Source organism: Heptranchias perlo, chromosome 30 (genome assembly GCF_035084215.1).
Source record: "Heptranchias perlo isolate sHepPer1 chromosome 30, sHepPer1.hap1, whole genome shotgun sequence".
Lineage (NCBI taxonomy): Eukaryota > Metazoa > Chordata > Chondrichthyes > Hexanchiformes > Hexanchidae > Heptranchias > Heptranchias perlo.
This window is the reverse complement of record NC_090354.1, coordinates 1,512,591-1,530,090: the sequence shown is the minus strand read 5'-3', so window position 1 is coordinate 1,530,090 and position 17,500 is coordinate 1,512,591. Positions and strand designations below refer to the sequence as shown.

The window sequence follows — 17,500 nt, the reverse complement described above, 5'->3', positions numbered from 1 at the left end:
ATACTCTTCAACCATTGGATTACTTCACACATCACTATTTGAGGTATTACTGATTCTCTGTCCTGTTGCAAAGGCTGGAGTGGGGTAAAGGGGGATGTTGCTAATGTGGATAATACTCCAGTACTCTTGGATCTGGAGTCCTCAGTCACTATCACAAATCGCTCAATTCAACCTCAGTCTCGTAATACAGCCACAATAACAGCCGCCCAGTTTCGATGCAAACAGTACGTGGCACTGATCACCAGTGCACCAGGTCTAAATCAACACTAAGAACAAATAACAATCCAGGCAGCTTGCTGACAATGACACCCAGCAAGGTCACCCAGCCTTGTTGGCATTTTCTTCACTTCAAAGCTCCTGATTACAAACCCACCCTTTGATCTCCCTCTCTCCCTCTCTCCCCGTCACAATCCCTCGCAGCTCAGCCCCACAGAGAGCTGAAAAGTTTCTCTTGTGCCAGCTCCAACTGCAGCCAATCAGATCCCAATTCCAAAAATACACCAAACCTAACAAACATTGATGGAATCAGCCGTGTTCCCATCACTCGGCACTAAAATCTTGCGAGAGCTGCAGGGTAAACCCAGTCTTGTCCCTGCCCAAGTGAACAGATTTTACAGCTCCCAGTCCTTCAATAAAAAACTATTTGACATTTGGTTGCTCGTATTCACACCCCAAACACCCCTCACATGCTCTGTCACTCCCCCCAAAAAAACCTTGCATATTCATTACCCCCCAAATATCCGGGATCCCTGAAATGGACATGCTCTCTCCTGACAAAGGACCCTGTCCCTCCACTAGAATAGGTTTGAACTCAGAACTGTACAGCATAGAAACAGCTCTAAGATACCTTTAGCTGGAATTATCTAAACAGGGTACAGGAACAGAGGGATCTGGGGGTGTATGTGCACAAATCGTTGAAGGTGTCAGGGCAAGTTGAGAAAGTGGTTAAAAAAGCACAAGGGATCATAATCCATCATAAGAGGCATAGAGTACAAAAGCAAGGAAGTCATGATGAACTTTTATAAAACACTGGTTCGGCCATAACTGGAGTATTGTGTCCAGTTCTGGGCACCGCACTTTAGGAAAGATGTGAAGGCCTTAAGAGAGGGTGGAGAAGAGATTTACTAGAATGATTCCAGGGATGAGGGACTTTAGTTATGTGGATAGGCTGGAGAAGCTGGGGTTGTTCTCCTTGGAACAGAGAAGGTTGCGAGGAGATTTGATAGAGGTATTCAAAATCATGAAGGGTCTAGACAGAATAGAGAGAAACTGTTCCCATTGGCGGAAGGGTCAAGAACCAGAGGACATAGATTTAAGGTGATTGGCAAAAGAACCGAAGGTGACATGAGGAAAAGCTTTTTTACACAGCGAGTGGTTATGATCTGGAATGCACTGCCCGAGGGGGTGGTGGAGGCAGATTCAATCATGGCCTTCAAAAGGGAACTGGATAAGTATTTGAAAGGAAAAAAAAGGCAGAGCTACAGGGGATAGGGCGGGGGAGTGGGACTAGCTGGATTGCTCTTGCATAGAGTCGGCACAGACTCGATGGGCCGAATGGCCTCCTTCTGTGCTGTAACCTTTCTATGATTCTATCGGCCCCACCAGCCCACTGCTTGAAGCACTGGCCTCTCCATAGCTGTAACTAATACCGGTGATCACAGTGATGGATGGAATCCAGTACCATTATTAGCCTGCCTCGAATTGTGGCAGGGCTGGAACAGGGCAGCTAGGGTAGATAGAGAGAAACTATTTCCTCTGGTGGGGGGAGTCCAGAACAAGGGGGCAGAACCTTAAAATTAGAGCCAGGCCATTCAGGGGCGATGTCAGGAAGCACTTCTTCACACAAAGGGGAGTGGAAATCTGGAACTATCCCCCACCAAAAAGCTGTTGAGGCTGGGGGTCAATTGGAGCTTTCGAGACTGAGATTGTTAAGATTTTTTTTGGGTGAGGGTATCGAGGGACACGGAGCAAAGGGAGATAGATAGAGTTGAGGTACAGATCAGCCATGACCTGAATAAATGGCAGAACAGGCCAGAGGGACTGAATGGCCTCCTCCTGTTCCTAGGACTTAACTTGATTTTGTTAAGCTTGTCGTTGTCCTGTGGCAGTGCTGCTGCTAAGGGGTCTTGGATCTGCAGCACGGACGTGATGATTAGCTGCTGAACCTGGGCCTGTCCCTTTAAAGCCTTTGCCCAGACACTCCCTGTTGTGAAGTGGTCTAAATGGGCATGTCCAGGTATTGTGGCGGCTTGCAGACGGCTGAGGTTAATTAACCACTTGTACACCCCGGGCTCCTGGCCCCGGGGAGGGGGCAGATTATCAAGGTCAGAAAAAAACCAGCAGGAAATGACTCGCTTTCTTAGTCTTTTTTTTAAATACTTTTGATTGCCTGAAGTGTGAAGAATGTGCAATACACTGAAGACTTATATAAAATAGATAGCTATAGAAAGGGTCCAGTAACACCTCAATCACTGCTGTGCAAGAGTGAAATAATTATTAAAAGCTTCAAGCACAAGGTTCTCATCAGACTGCACACAAGGGGGATCATTAAATACCCAAGAGCTGTGTTGGCGCAGATTCTGTTTACGATCCCCTTACGGCACTGGGCCGGGTCAACTTACCCAATACCAGCTTGTTATTTTTACATTTTCTCCAGATCTCATTCCCTCTAAAAGGTTTCTGTCTTCCCACGGTTCACTCTGCACCAGAAAGGCCAGCTGGGCACTGACCAAACCACCCAACTAACCAAACCACCCAACCCAACCGTCCAACCCAACTAACCAAGGCACCAAACCAAACCACTCAACCCAACCATCCAACCCAACTAACCAAAGCACCAAACCAAACCACCCAACTAACCAAATCAACCAATCCAACTAACCAAACCACCCAACTGACCAACCCAGACTAACCAAAGCAGCAAACCAAACCACCCAACCAAACCACCCAAGTAACCAAACCACCCAACCCAACTAACCAAACCACCCAACTAACCAAACCACCCAACCCAACTAACCAAAGCACGCAAACCAAACCACCCAACTAACCAAATCAACCAATCCAACTAACCAAACCACCCAACTAACCAAAGCAGCAAACCAAACCATCCAACCCACCCAACCAAACCACCCAACCCAACTAACCAACCCACCTAACTGACCAACCCACCCAACCAAAGCACCAAACCAAACCACCCAACTGACCAAACCAATCAAACCACCCAACCAAGTAACCAAACCAACCAACCAAACCACCCAACCAACCAACTATCCAACCCACCCAAATGACCAACCCAATTAACCAAAGCACCAAATCAAACCACCCAACCAACTAACGAAACCAACCAACCAATTAACCCAACCTAACCAGCTACAGGCTAAACCAACAGGAGCATCACCTGTGGCAGTCAGACAGTGTCTGTGTCTGTGCCTGAGAACGGTTGTAACCTGTGCCTGTGTGGCCCGTCAGTCTGTCTGGCTCTCAGAGTGAGGCGGGTAACTGCAGCAAAACCCAGAGGAAGTGATGTCTGGAGTGAGCAATGTCAGTAGAAACTATGATTTTAGAGGGCGATTTTATACAGTTGAGTAGTAAAAGTAAACAATGCAAACAGTGCACAGAAACAGAATAACAGTACTTCTGCAGGTCGATCAGGATTAGAGAGAGAGACAGAGAGAGAGACAGAGAGAGAGAGACAGAGAGAGAGAGACAGAGAGAGAGAGACAGAGAGAGAGAGACAGAGAGAGAGAGACAGAGACAGAGAGAGAGACAGAGAGAGAGAGACAGAGAGAGAGAGACAGACAGACAGAGAGAGACAGAGAGAGAGAGAGAGAGACAGAGAGAGAGAGACACAGAGAGACAGAGAGAGACAGAGAGAGAGAGAGACAGAGAGAGACAGAGAGAGAGAGACAGAGACAGAGAGAGAGACAGAGAGAGAGAGACAGAGAGAGAGACAGAGAGAGAGAGGACAGAGAGAGAGAGTCAGAGAGAGAGAGAGAGACACAGAGAGAGAGAGAGGGAGAGAGAGAGACAGACAGAGAGAGACAGACAGACAGAGAGAGAGAGACAGAGAGAGAGACAGACAGAGAGAGACAGACAGACAGAGAGAGAGAGACACAGAGAGAGAGAGAGAGAAGGGTAAGGAGAACCATTGGCCCATCAGACCTCACCGTCTCAGTCAGACAATGCTGCCTCGTGCACCACTCTCCCCAAACGCTAGAAATGCCAACATCTGGTAGCTGACCTTGTCCCTACACCCCAAACCCCACCCCCCCCCAAACCAGGCCACACCCCGATCCCCCCTCCCCCCCCCCCACAGGGCTACACCCCCCCACCCCCTCCTCCCCCCACAGGGCTACACCCCCCCCCCCCTCCTCCCCCCACAGGGCTTCATCCTCAACCAGGAGAGTAAACAGTCAGAAGGCAAATCCAACTCAGAGGCAAAAGCTCCGACAAAACACGTTAATCGACCCCGTGACGCGACACGTGCTGAAACCCGTCGCCTGCCCTCGACCTTCACCTCCCGGCCTTCCCTGGCTTGTTGCTGCTCATCATCTCAGCCCTCAGTTAGGCCGCACCGATAGTGCAGGGAGCAGCATCCCACAGTCACTGTCTACACCATCGGGGTTATGGAAGGGAGCAGGGAGCTGTCCCCAAGCACTGCTGCAACATTACAGCCTGTTGGAGCAGCTGAAACGTGTGGGAGCTCCTCACCGTGCTTGCAAATTTCTAACCCGAGCTACGAGGACCCAGCTCAGGTAGAGCGCAGTGTTTGTCCGAGAGACTCTCTCCCTGCAGGAACACACCACACTTAACCTACACCCACAGAGTTTAGACACAGGTTTGAGAGGGCCAGGGAGAATGTGGGCTTGGCACTTGGAATGGAAAGTGTTCCATTCCCCAATACTTCACCATGACGAACACAAAAACTTTATAAAGTAATAAAATTGAAGTCTGTGCGTGTTACGAGGGAATCTGAAAAATCATTCCCACGTTCCTTTGTAAGACACAAAGTGCTGACACAGTCACCATCTCCCTCCCCCATTACTGGACCTGGTGCTGAGAGAGTGGCTCAGTGACACTCGGTTACACAGAACGTACAGCACAGAAACAGGCCATTCGGCCCAACTGGTCTATGCTGGTGTTTATGCTCCACACGAGCCTCCTCCCTCCCTACTTCATCTCACCCTATCAGCATATCCTTCTATTCCTTTCTCCCTCATGTGTTTTATCCGGCTTCCCCTTAAATGTATCGACACTATTCACCTCAACTACTCCTTGTGGGAGCGAGTTCCACATTCTCACCACTCTCTGGGTAAAGAAGTTTTCCCTGAATTCCCTGTTGCATTTATTGGTGACTATTTTATATTTATGGCCCTTAGTTTTGGTCTCCCCCACAAGTGGAAACATTTTCTCTACGTTTACCCTATCAAACCCTTTCATAATCTTAAAGACCCCTATCAGGTCACCCCTCAGTCTTCTCTCTCTGGAGAAATGAGCCCCAGCCTGTTCAGCCTTTCCTGATATTTATATCCTCTCACTTCTGGTATCGTCCTTGTGAATCTTCTCCAGTGCCTCAATATCCTTTTTATAATATGGAGACCAGAGTGCTGACATATTCTCCCTTTCCCCATTACTGGACCTGGTGCTGTTTAGCCTGTAGGGGGGGGGGATGTGTGGGGGTGGGGGGAGTGTGGGGGTGGGGGGAGTGTGGGGGTGGGGGGAGTGTGGGGGTGGGGGAGTGTGGGGGTGGGGGTGGGGGAGTGTGGGGGGGGGGAGTGTGGGGGTGGGGGTGGGGGAGTGTGGGGGGGGGGAGTGTGGGGGTGGGGGTGGGGGAGTGTGGGGGGGGGGAGTGTGGGGGGAGTGTGGGGGTGGGGTGGGGGAGTGTGGGGGGAGTGTGGGGGAGTGTGGGGGTGGGGGGAGTGTGGGGAGTGTGGGGGAGTGTGGGGGTGGGGGGAGTGTGGGGAGTGTGGGGGAGTGTGGGGGTGTGTGGGGGGAGTGTGGGGGGAGTGTGGGGGTGGCGGGGGAGTGTGGGGGTGGGGGGAGTGTGGGGGAGTGTGGGGGTGGCGGGGGAGTGTGGGGGTGGGGGGAGTGTGGGGGGAATGTGGGGGAGTGTGGGGGTGGGGGGAGTGTGGGGGGAATGTGGGGGAGTGTGGGGGGTGGGGGGAGTGTGGGGGAGTGTGGGGGAGTGTGGGGGGAGTGTGGGGGGAGTGTGGGGGAGTGTGGGGGTGGGGGAGTGTGGGGGTGGGGGGAGTGTGGGGGAGTGTGGGGGTGGGGGGAGTGTGGGGGAGTGTGGGGGTGGGGGGGGAGTGTGGGGGGAGGGTGGGGGTGGGGGGAGTGTGGGGGTGGGGGAGTGTGGGGGGAGTGTGGGGGGAGTGTGGGGGAGTGTGGGGGGAGTGTGGGGGGAGTGTGGGGGAGTGTGGGGGAGTGTGGGGGTGGGGGAGTGTGGGGGTGGGGGGGAGTGTGGGGGGAGGGTGGGGGTGGGGGTCTGACCGAATCCGCCCACACTGGGTGTGTATCACTGGGAAGGACTGCGGTTTCCCGTCTCTCCGGTGGTTTCTCACTGGCTGCATCCCTGGGATGGAAAACTCTGGACTTTGAGTCTGGAATTAACTCCAGGGCCGGATTCCTTCCTAACCTGGTTTTTATTTATTTTGCCAGAACAGGAAATGAACTAAAAGACACAATAGAATTCCAGCGCTTCCTCCTCCAGAATGCCGTGTGGGATTCCCATCATCTTATCACTGGAGATTGATCTGTGGTTAACGATTGCCGGGTATTTGTTGCAGTGAGTAAGATCACCTCACAACTCAGTGGAAATTTGAACCCAAGTCATTGGCTATTAATGCAGAGCTGGAGTGATTAAACTAATCTTATCAGGATAAATAAAAGGGCAAACAGCTGGAAAGTTCTTCAGTAAAAGGAGACAAAACCTCCAGTGCTTCACTTCAAACCTGCCTGGTAATGATTCGAGTTCAGTTTTTTTCAGATAAATCTGTTCTAAGTTTGTGGTCAGATTTTACAAAGCAGAGCAGGAGTCAAACCTGTTCAGAGGGTTTGGGCCCAAAAAAGGTTCTCACTGTTTGAATCTGCCATAAAAAAGAGGCGGGACCCTGAGCAATCTCACAATTGCAGAGGGACAGCGGATGTTAAAAGCTGTCTTTTTTTTTGTGACTTGGCACTTTCTCCGTTACACACTCACTTTTCCATTTGACTCTTTATTCTCCCCGAGTTTTCTCATCTCCTCTCCGGAAGACTGGGGAACAGATTCCACAGACATCAACCTCCCTCTGGTTCATCACCCAAGGGGTCTTTCTTCATGTGTGATCCCAGGCAGTGAGTGTTGACAAGCCATCCGACTGTGGGGGGCATCGCGGCGGAGCATCTGAACACACAGACTCTCTCTCTCTCTCTCTCACACACGGGATAATGATCAGACTGGCGCCCGGCTGATTCTCCTCTCCCTAACCCGGGACACTAAGGCTAACTCCAGCTGTTCTTCGCTGTTGTTTCAGCTAATGAGGCACAGATGGGTCTGAATGGCTCGACACCAACTGCAGCAATGGGTAACTGTCAGAGAGCAGCTCTCAGTGTCTCACTGAGTAAATGCCCACTCGTCCAGTCTGCTACTGAGCCACACACAGACCAGAAGGTTCAAAGTTCCCTCCTGGTCTGTGCACAGTTACCTGTCTCCATCAGAGCAGCAGACAGAACCAGCCTCCCTGTTCCTGGGCCAGAGAACAAAACCATGTGCCAAAAAAATTCAGCGACTTCAGGAGAGAGTCGAGAAAATTGGAGACAAACATTAGAAAAACCCCAAGTACTCGGTCCGACACCAAATAGATCAGCAACAGAAGAGCAGCAAACACAGCAATTCCAAACAGCTATCACACCCAGGCTCAGGAGACTCTCTGAGATCAGCTCTGGCAAACATGGTTCACCTGGAGAAAATAACCTTCAAACTCAGCTAACCCGTCTTTTTTTTTTATTCGTTCATGGGATGTCGCTGGCGAGGCCAGCATTTATTGCACATCCCTAATTGCCCTTGAGAAGGTGGTGGTGAGCGCCTTCTTGAACCGCTGCAGTCCGTGTGGTGACGGTTCTCCCACAGTGCTGTTAGGAAGGGAGTTCCAGGATTTTGACCCAGCGACGATGAAGGAACGGCGATATATTTCAAGTCGGGATGGTGTGTGACTTGGAGGGGAACGTGCAGGTGGTGTTGTTCCCATGCGCCTGCTGCTCTTGTCATTCTAGGTGGTAGAGGTTGCGGGTTTGGGAGGTGCTGTCGAAGAAGCCTTGGCGAGTTGCTGCAGTGCATCCTGTGGATGGTACACACTGCAGCCACTGTGCGCCGGTGGTGAAGGGAGTGAATGTTTAGGGTGGTGGATGGGGTGCCAAATCAAGCGGGCTGCTTTGTCCTGGATGGTGTCGAGCTTCTTGAGTGTTGTTGGAGCTGCACTCATCCAGGCAAGTGGAGAGTATTCCATCACACTCCTGACTTGTGCCTTGTAGATGGTGGAAAAGCTTTGGGAGTCAGGAGGTGAGTCACTCGCCACAGAATACCCAGCCTCTGACTTGCTCTTGTAGCCACAGTATTTATATGGCTGGTCCAGTTAAGTTTCTGGTCAATGGCGACCCCCAGGATGTTGATGGTGGGGGATTCGGCGATGGTAATGCCGTTGAATGTCAAGGGGAGGTGGTTAGACTCTCTCTTGTTGGAGATGGTCATTGCCTGGCATTTGTCTGGTGCAAATGTTACTTACCACTTATCAGCCCAAGCCTGGATGTTGTCCAGGTCTTGCTGCATGCGGGCACGGACTGCTTCATTATTTGAGGGGTCGCATTCAAGGACACTCTCACAACAACTGCTGAGACAGCTTGCAAATCTAAGTCTTACTTATTTTCCAGAGAAATATGGGCCACTTCACAGTGCAAGCTTTATCCCCGAATATCAGGGGTGGCGCTACAGGGGTAAGAATACACAACAGGTGGGCGAGAGAGAGAGAGAGAAAAGTGGGCAAGAGATATAGAGGTGGGAGAGATAGAGAGAGATAGAGACATATATAGAGAGAGAGATAGAGAGATATAGAGGTGGGAGAAATAGAGAGAGAGAGATAGAGAGAGAGAGCGATAGAGAGAGAGAGATAGAGAGAGAGAGAGAGAGCGATAGAGAGAGAGAGAGTGATAGAGAGAGAGAGAGATAGAGAGAGGTGGAGAAAGAGATAGAGAGAAGGGAGACAGGGAGAGATAGAGAGGTGAGCATTAGAAGAGAGAGAGAGCGAAACAGTGGCAGAGACAGAGAGAGAGAGAGGGAATGTGCTAAGTCACAGGCCAACATAGTACAAGACAGAGAGCAGACAGAGACCCACCAGGCTCCAGCCAGCAAATGGCAGATTATCAGTGAGATTTTGGTGAAACATTTGAGACCAATGCTTGGAGAGGAGACATTGCAACTTTGGCGGGAATTCTCTTGTATTAAACATTCAGAGAATGACCCCAAACCAAACACTCTGGCCTTAACACACAAAGTTTAAATAACTAGCCCAGCTTGTGTACCGACTGTCACCATGGATACATGGGGCGATGGCAGGCAGCTAGGCAGTCAGTCTGGTCGTGCTAAACATGCTGCTCAGGTGGAGAGGCTGGTGTCAGGCTGGTCCGGTTACCAGCGTACGCATTCTCCCCAGAGCTGGACCCCAGAGTTAGCCCAAACTGCCCGGGGTCAGCCTCAGGCAACACTTTGCTCCAGAAACTAACTAACTTGGCAGCAACTCCTGTCTGAACAGAAGGGACCCCCTGAATCGAGGAGCGGAGGAGACAGTGAGGCATCACAGAGATGTGTTCAGCTGGATCACCAAGAGTCTGGCAACATCTGGGTTATTTTGTATTGCATTAACCTTAAAAAAAACTCTTGTCCCTATATAACCTGCACCCCCTGCCCAGAGTAAAGCTCCCTCTACACTGTCCCACCAAACACTCCCAGGGCAGGTACAGCACGGGTTAGATACAGAGTAAAGCTCCCTCTACACTGTCCCACCAAACACTCCCAGAGTAAAGTGCCATCACAGACCCCGAGTGTAATATTTCCTTATCCCATCGGAATTACAGTACAGCTGTGATTCTCCCCCCAGGAGACACTCACTGACTTGGCTCACACTCGGACTGGGTACTGGGAAAGGACGGACTCCCCTGGAACCTGCACCCCGGGGAAAGTCAGCACCTTCAGGAAAGGAACAGAGAAACTGGAAAAACCAGAGGCTGGACCCTCGGTCTGAGAGAGCAGCGTGTGGGGGGCTGGGGTTTAATCGTACACATTGTAAGGTAGCTGGGAAACAAAACTAAATTCATCCCGAGGTTCACTGACAGGACACCGTGCAGTGGGGGTATTTTATTAGATTTCAGTCCTGACCTTTAAAGCAGCCCATGGAAAGGCAGTGAAACAAGTTCTCACACAATGGAACTCCTCAGAGATCAAAGCTCTGGGACTGGTACTGGGTCGGCCAGCTGTAACTCAGTGCAGTCTGCATCAGTCTGGTTTGCTGTTTAACTTCATTGCATCGTGCCTAGAATTCTTAAACACCAGCTTCTGAACTTGTTTGTTGGAGAAGTCAGTTCAGCACCTTTTCAGGTTTCCTATTGGAGACTCAGAGAACAGGGGCTGGAAACACGTTACACACGGGCGGGTTTGATGGACCCCATAAATCTCAGGGCACCCGGTCACTGCACCAACCTGCTGCAGTTCAGAGCGCAACTCGCTCCCCCCCCCAACTTCTCCCCCACCCCCCCCACTCCCCCCCCCCAACTTCTCCCCCCACCCCCCCCCCACTCCCCCCCCCAACTTCTCCCTCACTCCCCCCCCACTCCCCCCCAACTTCTCCCTCACTCCCCCCCCACTCCCCCCCCAACTTCTGCCCCACCCCCCCAACTTCTGCCCCACTCCCCCCCCAACTTCTGCCCCACTCCCCCCCCAACTTCTGCCCCACTCCCCCCCCAACTTCTGCCCCACTCCCCCCCAACTTCTGCCCCACTCCCCCCCCCAACTTATGCCCCATTCCCCACCCCCCAACTTCTTCCCCACTCCCACCCCCCAACTTCTGCCCCACCCCCACCATCACCCCCCAACCTCTGCCCCACCCCCAACCTCTGCCCCACCCCCCCCACTCCTCCCCACTCCCCCACTCCCCCCCCAACTTCTGCCCCACCCCCCCACTCCTCCCCACTCCCCCACAACTTCTGCCCCACCCCCCCAACCTCTGCCCCACCCCCAACTTCTGCCCCACCCCCCCACTCCTCCCCACTCCCCCCACAACTTCTGCCCCACCCCCCCAACTTCTGCCCCACCCCCCCCCACTGTGACTTTTCTTGGCTCCTGAGGGTAGGAATTGATCCTGGGCCAGGCAATATCAAATCAGGTGCCTGTTACTCTGCCCGCTCGATATTCAGTCACATTGAGAAAGAAAAAGGAACTTGTATTTCTACAGCACCTTTCACAACCTCAGGACGTCCCAAAACCCCTCACAACCAATGAAGTACTTTTGAAGTGTAGTCACTGTTGCAATGTTGGAAAATGTGGCAGCCAATTTGCGCACAGCAAGATCCCACAAACAACAATGTGATAATGACCAGATAATCTGTTTTAGTGATGTTGGTTGAGGGGTAAATACTGGCCCCAGGACATCAGGGAGAATTCCCCTGATCGTCTACGAAATAGTCCTATTGACATCAATAGAACTGAGAATCAAACGAGGTTTCTAACAGGCATCTGATGCGATGCTGCCATGGGGAATATCACAAGTCGCTGTTTGGATCCCAGGAAACGCTGATCCTCAGAGCTGAACGTTGAGCAGCACAAACCTGCCCTCAAGGGGCCCCCGTCCCTACACAATCACAGCACCGAGCCTGCTCACTGCACTATTATGCACAGACCAAAAACACAAAACCGTGCCGAGCGCTATGCCAGCAGTTGGTGCTCTCACCATCGCCACCAGCTGTGCCCGTTTACATTTGGCAGGAACGGGGAAAAGCACCCCCCCACTCCCACCCCGGGGCAGCCTCCAGTCAACATTCTGTAATATAAAAGAGCTTGAAAGGGACAGTCCTTTAAAAACGTGCTCCCACACGCTAATAACACTCTGAAAGCACGTGGCCCCTTTAAAGGATAGAGTTGCCATTCCCGGAGGGGGTCACGCCGGGCCCCAGCTCGGAGGGGGTCGCGCCGGGCCCCAGCTCGGAGGGGGTCGCGCCGGGCCCCAGCTCGGAGGGGGTCGCGCCGGGCCCCAGCTCGGAGGGGGTCGCGCCGGGCCCCAGCTCGGAGGGGGTCGCGCCGGGCCCCAGCTCGGAGGGGGTCGCGCCGGGCCCCAGCTCGGAGGGGGTCGGGCCGGGCCCCAGCTCGGAGTCACACGGGAAAGTTCTGATGACTGTTTCACGGCGAGCCAGCGCTAATTTTAACATGAACTGTGCCTTCATGTTGCAGGTTTTTTGACACACTCTTCATTAAATGCACCACCCCCTTTAAATGGCCCTCGTCCAGGGCTCTGAAGAAGGGGTACGGCCCCAAAACGCCATCACCTCCCTTGTCTGTTTTTATTTCAGATTTGCACATTGTCCTTTGAGAGAATAAATTCCACCAGCTGCGCTACAGAGAGCCAGCACCACCTTTGCCAGTTATATCTTAGTTTGCCAGTGATATCTCAGTTTGCCCCTTCACTGGCAGTCAACGAGGGGCACTCTCCTACGCACCCCCTTCCCCCGGTACAGCAGGCCTGGCCTCACCGTGGCCACTAGCAGGGGACATGAGTCTGCTGCTGCTGCTCTTGCTCCCACTCTGTGCCGACTCCTCACTGCCCCAAGTGCAGAGCAACCCAAACACTCTGTGACAAGACAAACAATGGCAGCTCTCTGGAGGGCTGAAATTAGGTCAAATTCAACCCAGGAATGTTTAAATTATACCACAAGACATGCTCCGAAAAGAATTATAAAATAAAAAAAACAGACTATAAACTCATTACAGCAAACTTTTGGCTCAGTCCTCCCGAGGCTGATTTACCCTTTTAATAGGTTCCAGGTGCTCTTTTTGGCCTGTTCACTATTACCTGAGAAGCAAGTCAGGGATTAGGTCCTTGAGTAATAGAGGCCCTGCAGAGCAGCTACTGCTCAGGGCTCCATTAATGTTAAATTAGAACAGTTTTTATCGAACGTCGGGACTGAGCCCCACGGAGCGGGAGAGGATATAGACAGGCTGGTGGCATGGGCGGACACGTGGCAGATGAAATTTAACGCAGAAAAATGCAAAGTGATACATTTCAGTAGGAAGAGTGAGGAGAGGCAATATAAACAAGAGGGCACAATTCTAAAAGGGGTACAGGAGCAGAGAGATCTGGGGGTAAATGTGCACAAATCGTTTGAAGTGGCAGGGCAGGTTGAGAAAGCGGTTTAAAAAGCATTTGGGATCCTGGGCTTTATAAATAGAGGCATAGAGTACAAAAGCAAGGAAGCTATGAACCTTTATAAAACACTGGTTCGGCCACAACTGGAGTATTGTGTCCAGTTCTGAGCACCGCACTTTAGGAAAGATGTGAAGGCCTTAGAGAGGGTGCAGAAGAGATTTACTGGAATGATTCCAGGGATGAGGGACTTTAGTGGATAGACTGGAAAAGCTGGGGTTGTTCTCCTTGGAACAGAGAAAGTTGAGAGGAGATTTCATGGAGGTATCCAGGGTCGTGAGGGGTCTGCATGGAGGTTGTTCCCATTGGAGGAGAAGTCGGGGACCGGAGGATATAGATTCGGGGTGATTGGCAAAAGAGCCGGGGGCAACAGGAGGAGAGACTTTTTTTAACACAGCGAGTGGTTCTGATCTGGAATGCACTGCCCGAGGGGGTGGTGGAGGCAGATTCAATCATAGCCAAAGGGGAACTGGATAAGTACTTGAAAAGAAAAAATTTGCAGGGCTACGGGGATAGGGTGGGGGAGACGGACTAGCTGGATTGCTCTTGCATAGAGCTGGTACGGACTCGATGGGCTGAATGGCCTCCTTCCGCGCTGTAACCTTTCGTTCTACGAGAGCACTGCCCGGTGTGGGACTGAGCCCCATGGAGCAGGAAAGCACCGCCCGGCGTGGTACTGAGCTACAGAAGTGTCCGTCTGCCCTCCCAGCTCGACCAGTGCTGGACATGATGCTCTGGTCAATGCCCCCACAGCTGGCTGGAGCACAGTGCGATGCTGAGACACCTCAGCCTCCAGACTACTCTCAGCTCCTGGAGAAACAGTAACCAGGACTCTGGGCCACGGTCAAAATGAAGAGAAGAATAAATTGGGCCAATACTAGCCCAAGAGATTGGCCTCAGAGTCATCAATCTACCTCCCTTCTCTCTCATTGAACAAGCTACTTATCCTTGAGACTTTGGACCTCTGGTTCCCAAAGCTCTCCACCAGTGGGCTTTTTCTCGCCTCATGTCTGGGTCTGGAGATTCATTGATTAAGATCGATTGCTATGATTAGTCAACAACTCCATTATCATCGTATCATGTGATTACCGGGATGGTAGAAGGCGAACTAGATGGATGGACCCTGGTCTTTTTTTCAAACTAGCAACTCGTATGTCCCTTGTGGAAGCTCAGTGAGATCTCGATCCCTCTCTCACCTCCCTCGTTCTTTTCTCTCTCTCTCACTCTTTCTCTCACCTCCCTCGTTCTTTTCTCTATCTCTATCTCTGCCCCTTCTTTCCACCAGGCATGATGTCCAGTGAACCAGCTGTTTGCTTGGTGCTCAATCAGTGGGGACAGGATGGTGAATGGATGGGAAGTCGTGTCCTTGGTCCTGTCAGGATTAGGGAACAGAGACAACAATTTTACACCAATGAACTGCAATCAAAATGCACATTCCAGCAGAGAAGCTCCCTCTTCTTCAGGGGTTCAGGGTCGCCACGTAATCTCAAACATTATTGAAATGATGAGAGGAGAGAAAAAGCTCAAGGAGACAAAATCAAAATTCAACAGGATAGTGGGAATGTTTGATGGGACAGTGTAGAGGGAGCTTTACTCTGTATCTAACCCGTGCTGTACCTGCCCTGGGAGTGTTTGATGGGACAGTGTAGAGGGAGCTTTACTCTGTATCTAACCCGTGCGGTACCTGCCCTGGGAGTGTTTGATGGGACAGTGTAGAGGGAGCTTTACTCTGTATCTGACCTGAGAAAGGCATCAATTTTCTGCTTGGTTCCAGTCATGGTCTCAACATTCCTAACACCACCTGGTTTGCTGGGAGGGGGGAATTCACCACTTTACCATATTCCCTCCCTGTCACATACACCATCCAAGGGAACTCCCTTACATTGGCTGTGAGGGGTTACTGAGCCAAAAGTGTGAGGGAGCTGCATTAACATCAGTAGAGATACAGTCAGTAACACAGGGCGCTGGGGGGAGAGGGGTTACTGAGTGACAGTGTGAGGGAGAGGGATTAACATCAGTAGAGATACAGTCAGTAACACAGGGCGCTGGGGGAGAGGGGTTACTGAGTGACAGTGTGAGGGAGAGGGATTAACATCAGTAGAGATACAGTCAGTAACACAGGGCGCTGGGGGAGAGGGGTTACTGAGTGACAGTGTGAGGGAGAGGGATTAACATCAGTAGAGATACAGTCAGTAACACAGGGCGCTGGGGGAGAGGGGTTACTGAGTGACAGTGTGAGGGAGAGGGATTAACATCAGTAGAGATACAGTCAGTAACACAGGGCGCTGGGGGAGAGGGGTTACTGAGTGACAGTGTGAGGGAGAGGGATTAACATCAGTAGAGATACAGTCAGTAACACAGGGCGCTGGGGGAGAGGGGTTACTGAGTGACAGTGTGAGGGAGAGGGATTAACATCAGTAGAGATACAGTCAGTAACACAGGGCGCTGGGGGAGAGGGGTTACTGAGTGACAGTGTGAGGGAGAGGGATTAACATCAGTAGAGATACAGTCAGTAACACAGGGCGCTGGGGGGAGAGGGGTTACTGAGAGACAGTGTGAGGGAGAGGGATTAACATCAGTAGAGATACAGTCAGTAACACAGGGCGCTGGGGGGAGAGGGGTTACTGAGTGACAGTGTGAGGGAGAGAGATTAACAATTGTACAAATAAATAGGGTGATATTAAAAGTATTAAAATCTGGGCGGAGCTTCTTCTATTGCACTTGGTCTTCGAGAATCTCGAGGCTGTTTATAAAACAGGCAGGAATGAGCAGACTCTCAATTCCTTATGTCGGTTAACAGGGGACTGGTCTTGCTGTGGGATATATGTTTGTGTTGAGTGTCCCATTAATATACAGGAATGCCCATATATCTGGGAGTGCTGATATTGCTGACTTTCAGAGCACTTGGGAAAATGTTCCATTGTTCATTACCAGGGTCCACCCTGACATTCAACAGCACAAATAGAATTCAAAAATAAAAAGAAATGGGAACCAGATGTGGAAATGTTATTGGAAACCAAGTCTCATTAGGAAATCTTGTATTAACCCCCGAGGTTCTGTGCCTTCCTGTGTATCCCAGTACAGTCCCCACTCTCACATCGTTAAATTGCTGCCTTCCCCGTGCCAGCCACTGCACACAGTCCAGATGTACTGGAGAATGTGCAAAAAAGATTTACAAGGATGATACCAGAACTGAGAGGTTATAAATATCAGGATAGGCTGAACAGGCTGGGGCTCTTTTCTCTCGGAGGAAGAGAAGGCTGAGGGGTGACCTGATAGGGGTCTGAAAAATTATGAAAGGCTTTGATAGGGTAGACGTAGAGAAGATGTTTCCACTTGTGGGGGTGACCAGAACTAGGGGCCATAAATATAAGATAGTCGCCAATAAATCCAATACGGAATTCAGGAGAAACTTCTTTACCCAGAGAGCGGTGGGAATGTGGAACTCGCTCCCACAAGGAGTAGTTGAGGTGAATAGTGAAGATACATTTAAGGGGGAGCTAGATAAACATGAGGGAGAAAGTTAATAGAAGGATATGCTGATAGGGTGAGATGGAGTAGGGAGGGAGGAGACTTGTGTGGAGCATAAACACCGGCGTGGACCAGTTGGGCCGAATGGCCTGTTTCTGTGCTGTACGTTCTATGTGATTCTATGCAACGGTTCAATTGTAAAACAAAGGGTCTAGAGACAGTGAGGCCCACACAGTCGTGGAGAGAGAAAAAAAGTTTATTTGTGAAGATCATAGAAAGTCGGCAACACAAGGGTGGCTGGAGCCTGAAACCCATCATCTCACATCAGTGGAGAGCACTAAAAAGTGTTCACTGAACCATCAAAACACTGGATAAACACATCCCTCCATCCAGGCTTGGCTCCCAGCACACGCACAGCCCAACTCCCCTCATATTCTATTCAGTTTCCTGGCATATCAGTTCTATATTTTCCCAGAGTCTGCAGCTGGCCCTGATTTCCATTCCCTCGATGCAGGATAGTGTGGCCTGGACACGAGCTCCATCTCCACACGCACTTTCATCAACTTCTATTGTGTCTCTGCCCAACTTGA

General features: G+C 51.3%; 1 protein-coding gene and 1 long non-coding RNA gene across 2 annotated transcripts in view; one reads left to right on the top strand and one right to left on the bottom strand.

The window, feature by feature from the left end:
* Window positions 1-6,949, top strand: part of LOC137300222 (uncharacterized) — a 7,760-nt gene extending 811 nt beyond the window's left edge. Inside the window, exons 1-2 of the long non-coding RNA XR_010958046.1 lie at window positions 1-43; window positions 6,658-6,949. The exon at window positions 1-43 is cut by the window's left edge and continues 811 nt beyond it. This is a non-coding gene — a long non-coding RNA (uncharacterized lncRNA). The remainder of the gene's footprint in view (window positions 44-6,657) is intronic.
* Window positions 1-17,500, bottom strand: part of LOC137300221 (insulin-like growth factor-binding protein 4) — a 43,477-nt gene that overhangs the window by 13,369 nt on the left and 12,608 nt on the right. The window lies entirely within an intron of this gene.